At 42.6% G+C, this 7,753-nt stretch overlaps 1 protein-coding gene across 7 annotated transcripts in view; it reads right to left on the reverse strand.

The window, feature by feature from the left end:
* Positions 1 to 7,753, reverse strand: part of LOC102677037 (protein outspread) — a 194,650-nt gene that overhangs the window by 72,006 nt on the left and 114,891 nt on the right. The window lies entirely within an intron of this gene.

A 7,753-nucleotide genomic window follows, 5' to 3' on the forward strand; every position in this document is an offset into this window, starting at 1 on the left:
AAAGAAATTCGAAATCTTTCGATATTTTTGTGAGCAAAAGATTTTCTCAAGAAAAGGTAAGAATTTAATTTGGAGGATTCGTGATTCTGGCGATATATTTATAGATATATTTAGTTACGTTTTGTCTTGAGTTATTAATAATTGTTCCTTCTTGATTTTGTTTGAATCCAGAATCCGAAAGATGATAACTCGTGAAAGTTTTTCGGATATCTATTACGTCAGCATTCATCAGACTTTTGAATTATACTATAAGAAATTGTTTTTCAATACGAAATCAAGAAAAAAGGCGATGGAAATAAAGATTTGCCGAGTGAGGAGAGGATGATATTTAACTCCAAAAGAAACAAGATTAACGCAATCTAACCTAACCTAAACTGTCGCAATATATTTTCCTTTCCCCCCTTTTGAGACGTAAGATTCCAAATTAGATTGGAATCTTTTTAAAAAGTATATGAAATAGGTGCGAAGGAATTGGCGAGCCTTCGTGTCCGAATCCTAATCCGACCACCTTAAGAATTTAATCCTCGGGGATTAAATTTTAATCCCGCCAACATAGTAACGCCTCGTAGTTTCCCCTCGCTTATAATTGTCGCTTACAAAATAAAAATCGAACGAGACGTCCTCATCGAGAAATCGAATTCGAATTAACAGCTCCACTGTTGAATTTTAATTAATCCCTATCCCGAGTTAGCACGACGGCGAATCCGAACAAGAGCAGCAAAATCGAAGAAGCGAAGCGTCGTTCAAGGTTTTCTCGGTTGAAAAAAAAAAAAAAAAAAAAAAAGGAATTTATCATTCGAGAGATCTACGAATGTTTTGAACCGAGCCGTCTCAAACAACTCGTAACACAACCACGTACCACCACTTCTAAATCAAACCTGGATTCCGCGAATTTTCACCGATCGAGGGATCAGGGACAGGGGGGGACTTGGATCAGGAATTATGCGACAGGTGGTCGGGCCAGGCACGCGTGCACAATCCGTGTCGGGATTAATCCGAGTTACGATGTTGCGTGAAAATCGAAGCAAGCGCGGTGGTGGCCAATTTTTTTTTCTTTTTCTCTTTTTTGACGACCGACACCTTTCCGCCTTGTCGTCCCCGCTTTGTAAGGGGCACGAGAGAGCTTTCGTTTCGGGTATAAAATTTGAAAGAGTCGTGCGACGGTTGGACGAACAGAGATAATATTCGCGAATTTAACCGAATGTTATATATCAATCGCAGCGTGAAAAGTGAAATGTTCGTTGCTAATTAATCTCTTTCTTCGATCATAGTTATTTATTTTAGAATCACGCGCAAGAAATATATTTTTCCACTTTGTGATTTCCACTTTTACGATCGTTGGAAGATATTTTTCTTGAATTAGTCACACTACACGGAAACGAGTAAAGCGTTACATTGTTCATTTCTCGTAAGAACGAAGGTTTTTCTAAAGGGGCAATAAGGGAGTTATTAACCTAAATTTTTTATCGAATGGATCCACATTTTTCTCTTTTCTTAATTCTTTGCAGCGAAAGGAAGTATCGGTTCCAAAAATTGAGCAACCTGCCAATCTAAAATTCGTCTTTAAAAAGCAATCTCCGAACCATCCCTAACTAAAACCTCTCGAATCGTATCCTAATCAAGAACCTGTTACACGTCCCCAAATATCAAGCCGTGGTACAGATTGAAAGTATCTGGCTAAAAGCAGCCTCCAACTTAAAAAACAGAGGAGAAAGAGAAGTCTCGGGGCCGAAGTGGACGATCAGGTGGTGCGTTTAGGCGGCCCGTTTTGCATCCTCGCGTGTTTTCGCATTCAAATGGCCGGCCGATGCAATTTAAAACTCGTTTGGGCGCCACGCCGGGGCCCAAACGCCTCTCAACGCGAACACTTCGCTGATTTCGTGATCCCGGCATCTGGACCGGAGAAGAAGAAGAAGAAGAAGAAGAGGAGAAGAAGAGAAGGAGGAGGAGGAATAAGAAGAATAAGAAGCGCCCGAGTGGCTGAAGGCCGGTTTTCAAAAGGAAGATGAGGCAACCGTAGGAAGAGAGCAACCTCTCATTGTCCTAGGGAACAGCCCTGCACAAAACCGGCGATTCGTGAACCCCCCTGGACCCGATTCGCTTTGGTCAATGAAATAAAAGGGAAGAAAGGATTCGTTGGTTCGGAAATACCTTCAACAGTCCTTCGTTTTTATGGTTCTGGAAATTCTTCTTCTCTTTTTTTTTTATCTTCGAACGAGACTGTTATTTTCGATGGTCCGGATGGACGTTAACGATTGAGGAAGGGTGCTCAAGTTTGGAACTTTAGCTCCGATAAAGTCGAATATCGTGACAATTCCGTGAATCGTCGAGGAAACGGCTCGAATTATACACGGACGTCTTGATCGTTGGATTCGAACGATTGTAAATTAAAGAACAGGAGACAGGTATATTTCTCGTCATGGCTGACTTTTAAACGGCGGATTACCGTAAATCCATAAAATAGCCAAAAATAGGAATAAAGAAAAAAGCAGTGGTTGCGGTAAACTGGTTAGTCGGCTCGTTTCCATCATCCTTTTCTTTTCTTTTTTTTCTAGATTCTCATAGGCTGTTTATCCCGGTTTTGCATATATACTACTTTCGGATTGCCTAATCCAGTTTCTCCCTTCTTAAAAAAATATCTCTTGCGATCGTTTATCTCGGTTTACGATATTTTCAAGACCATTTCGAAACGCGAAAAAACGCGGAGCAAATTGCTGTAGCGTTTAACCGGCTACGAACGGAGGATATCTGGACATAACTAACTAACTGTTCCCATTAACCTCGTTTCGACAAATTGATAGTTTCCAATGTTACAGATGGGTGGTGACACGACGTCCAATTTCTCGTCAAAGAAATTGCGAATAATCGAAAACCTTTGCCACAACAACAAACCCCAATAATCCTTCTCCTAATTTAATCAAAATTAAATACGATTCAGGGATGTTCATCGTCGACAAACAAACCTGCACATCTCCTCCACATCTCTGCCACGAACAAACGGCATAAACAAAAGCAAAAACTCTCCTCTCCCTCTCTCTCTTTCTCTCAGGTGGAAGAGAAAGGAGAGGGAGTTCTCGTGGTTCTCGCGGGCGAAACGTGGCCTCGAAGGGGGTGGGTCTCCACCGAAGGGTATAGATCCGAGGGAACGATAGCCCCCGCGTAAATATGTACGTGGTGGCCGGTAGAGGGTACACGGACACACATAGACACACACCCGGCTTACCAGAGATACGTCTGTTTCGTAGCAAAGGTCGGAGAGCCCAGGGAGATCGATTTGCATGTCACTGATAGGAATCCGCTCGAGTAACCACCGGTGGTTACTATACGAGCCGGGGCCGGCCAGTGACGGAAGCGGACACGGACAGTTCGAGAGACAAACGATCCGATATCCCTGCGAATGCGAGAGAGCGAGAGAGCGAGCGTGCAGGGCCGGGGCAGACGAATGAGAAAGTCATCCATCGTAACACGATAATTATTATCATCGATGCTCGGCTGGCGAGCGGCCAACTTGGAACAACGACCGCGAGAATATAATATCGCGGCGACGACTCGTGCTCGCGGGGAAGAGGTATGGGATCGTGAGGCAGCCGGCGTGTCTGCCTCGTTTCCACATTTTTTTCTTATTTCTCTTTTGAACCAAGGGGGGTGGGAATTTTGTTACGTTGAACGAGGAGGAGATGGCGTGTCTGGGTCAATAAGAAGAGAGAGAGAGAGAGAGAGAGAGAGAGAGAGAGTTTAGAACTTTTCTAGAACCGTGAGAACGAAAGGAAAGGAGATATATAGCTATAGCGTGAATTCAAGAAACGATACGAAGAATTTTAAATTTATTTAAATTTGGATTATCTCCTATCTTCTCTCGCCAACAGCAAAGAAAGAAAAAGAAATCCCCTCTCCTTCTTGCCTGTCGATCGAGGCAAAGAATCCGCCGTGTCCGCGTGATTCTGCGTTCCTGCGAAGAGGTAACGGAAAACTTGGGAGGAGGAGGAGGAGGAAGAGGAGGAGGAAGGGGGATCCTGGTATGATTCAATGATCCCGTGGGGGTCACGTACATTCGTTCATGCGCGACCGGTCATCAATATGGCGGCGTATAACTGTCGCCGCTAGAACGGGCCTCGCGAGGCTATCATTACTGATAATTGCGGTCGGCCTGACACCTCGTCCCACCCGAGGATCCCCTTATCCACGGGCCAGCCGCGTTTCTTGCCTGGTCGGATCGAGCCGCAAATGGACGGGAGCAATACGACAACAGGATGTCTGCGGGAAAAGGAAGGGAGAGAAAGACCCGAGGGGACCCAGAGGTCGACCAGTTTCTCTCCAGTTCGTCTCCTTGTCTCCATACGCGCAGAAAATTCGACAAAAGCCGTTTCGAGGAGGAGCGAGAGAGAGAGAGGGAGAGGAGGGAAAGAGGGGGATAAAGATCTTCCTGCTGCTTTCTGGACCCTCCCTCCCCCGCAGATTCTTTCTCAGCCATCCTTGAAAGAGGAGCGCGACCTTCGAACGCGTTTCGTGGATCGAGGATTTGCTTCGACGAAAATCGGATTTCTTTCTCTGTCTCGAATTTCTCTAACTCGAATTATTTTTATTCATATCGTAAATTGGAAATAAATAACGATCCTCGGATATAAGAAGATTACGATTCTGAGAATAGTCTACGTGCGTATTTTTATACGAATATTTGAGAGTCGAGGTTCTTGTAGAGAGTCTCTTCTATAGAAGCGGCTATCGAATGGTTGCTTTTTCGAAAATAGGCGATATAAATTGGTTATATGGGAGAAGAAAAAAGAAAAAAAAGGAGAAGAAGCGAGGGATTCGAATTAGGAAGAGCGACAGGTCCGGTTGACCACACGGATAAAAAAGAAATCGTAATTTATACGTCGCCTGGCCGTCAACATGGCCAATAAATCTGCGGCCGCATCTCGAACGAATCCTATAGTTTGGACGAAAGTTAGCCGGGACGCCTAGGGTGTCCATTATTCCCAGATAATTACATACTTCTCCCTCAGGAATTTTTGAAATGAGTTCCAGCCTTGGTACGCGGCTTTCATTTCGGCCCACCTTTCACTCTCGACATCGAGGCCAATAAGTTTTTGAGTTAATCCCTCAACCCCGAATGAAAATACCTGGGAAAAATCTTGTTCCCCGTGAAAATTCGATCAACCGCCCCGTTATTGTTACATAAATCACGAGGGGAAGAAAGAGTTTGACGAGTATCATCAATGGCTGCATTTTTATTAAGCGTATTCAAGATAATTTTCATTTTCGTATTCATCGTGTATCCATCAATTATAAGAATCAAACGATCTAACCTCGCTTTCGAATCTCTTCCAAAGTTTCCTTTCTCTTTTTTAATCTAAACGATCTTTCGTATAAAAATTTAACAACTCGAATAATAAAGTTAATAAAGTTAAGAAAGATTCGATTAATTCTTGAAAATCCCTTTCCAGGAATAACGAAGATTAATCTACAATTATTTAATTTAATTAACAAACAAATTCTTCAAGATCAATGACCTACAGTCGATAACGTCGAATCTATTCTCATTCCCGTTCAACACGCTCATTCCTATAGGATCCAACCTGATCTTCCACGAAACTCGCTATCGTCCCGTGGAAATAGTCTGGTGATTCGAAGCAACTGAGATAACAGAAGCTGGTACCGCTAACGGAGAGACGTGGGCGCCTCCATTACCCAACTGTTCAACCTGTTCGAACAGAGATCGGACTCACGCGAGACCCGACGACGGCTTTAAACTAGACCAACCATGGGAGGCTATAGTTTAATGGGCGAGCAAACGTTATCTCTCTCCTTCCTTCTTCTTCTTCTCTCCCTCTTTCTCTCTCTCTTTCTCCCTCTCTCCGTTTATTGCGCTCGATGCACCGTCCTCGTCCCTCGCGCCCGTCCCTCCTCGGATCGAGAGGCGCGCGCACGGTTCCTCGTGATGAACAGTTAGCCGGAACACGGAAGCTGGCGTTTACGGTTCAATGGAACGCGATTCGACCGTTTGGATAGAATTGATTCTGTCGATTCGACGAAATCGTTCGATGCGATGATGTCTTCGATATTCGATCGTTTTCTTTTTCTTTTTCTTTTTTTCTTTTTCGAAAATAGGAGGATAGTTGTAGAGGGATGTTCGATTTTTATAATTCATCGTTTAATTTTCTTTAGAAGAAAAGGAGGATCAGGAGGATCTTAGATGTCGTTACGTACGGAGTTCGTAGAAATTCGAAGAAACTTGGATCGATCGAGGGAACTTCTTTAATTTAGTTGTAGTGCAGAAGACAAATTGAGAAATCTCAATTTCCTTGATTCCAGTTATTCGTATTAAGTGAGTAATTCGCTCGAAAAGAGACTTCTGATAACTTATTCTTAACTTGTTTGTTAAACCAATTTAATTCCCGGATTAATCGCGGAAAATACATCTTCTTCTTCGTTCTTTCTTCCTATCTTCCTATCTTCCTCTCCCCTCAAAATCAACCAAGTATCGGAAGCAATCTCTGTTCAACTCTCGCTTATCCTTCCCTCTCGTTCCTCCCCTCGCTCCTCCACCTGTCGGCCGGCCATCACGTCGCATCGATATTAATACACGGATTTGCGTTCAACACGCCAGCAATCACGCGCAAATTCACTCGCCAGTTGTTGTTTAATCCGGCGGGCACTTGTCTTACGTAACCGCCTCGTCCGGTGTCAACCGAGGCGAGGAACGTGGCGAGATAACGAGCCTCGGTGAGGAAGTTGTGCCAGGATGGCTTATATTCGGGGCGAAAGGGGGACTGGTTTATCTCACGAGGAAGTAACCGCTTGAATCGAGATATATACGTGTATATATATATATATACATACATACACGTATAGGGTGAATTGATCCGTATGGGAAGAGTGTGAATGGGGCCGAATGGTCAATAAGATTGGAGTTAACGAAGATTCGTTAAAGGAGTTATATATCCAAATAATAACAATAATAATAAATAATAATAATAATTTTAAAAAATTAATTCGAATTATCACGTACGAGAGAAAAATTGTTGACCCACCCCACGTTGAATATTGAATTTGGAGTTAACGAAGATTCGTTAAAGGCGTTATATATCCAAATAATAATAACAATAATAATAAATAATAATAAGAAATTTAAAAAATTAATTCGAATTATCACGTACGAGAGAAAAATTGCTGACCCACCACACGTTGAATATTGAATTTGGAGTTAACGAAGATTCGTTAAAGGAGTTATATATCCAAATAATAATAACAATAATAATAAATAATAATAATAAATTTAAAAAATTAATTCGAATTATCACGTACGAGAGAAAAATTGTTGACCCACCACACGTTGAANCAATTTGAAGTTAACGAAGATTCGTTAAAGGAGTTATATATCCAAATAATAATAATAATAATAATAATAATAATTTTAAAAAATTAATTCGAATTATCACGTACGAGAGAAAAATTGTTGACCCACCACACGTTGAATATTGAATTTATCTAATTTATTATTGTTATTAAAATATTATTCCCAAGAGTCATCGTCATCATCATGATCATCATCCTGCTCCTCGCAACGCAGAGGAAATTAACGATGCGGCCCGAGTTTACACCTGCCCGTTCAACCTCCTCGGTTGACCTTCTAAGACCGCGGGGTAACGGTACCGTTTCCCCAAAAATCGAATCGTTATGGGGAATTCCAACGGCGGGGAAGGCGTGTACGAAATACGATTCGAAACGGAGCCGATTCACGGCGCAGCGCGCG

The sequence above is a fragment of the Apis dorsata genome, unplaced genomic scaffold (genome assembly GCF_000469605.1).
Source record: "Apis dorsata unplaced genomic scaffold, Apis dorsata 1.3 scaffold_59, whole genome shotgun sequence".
NCBI classification, from domain to species: domain Eukaryota; kingdom Metazoa; phylum Arthropoda; class Insecta; order Hymenoptera; family Apidae; genus Apis; species Apis dorsata.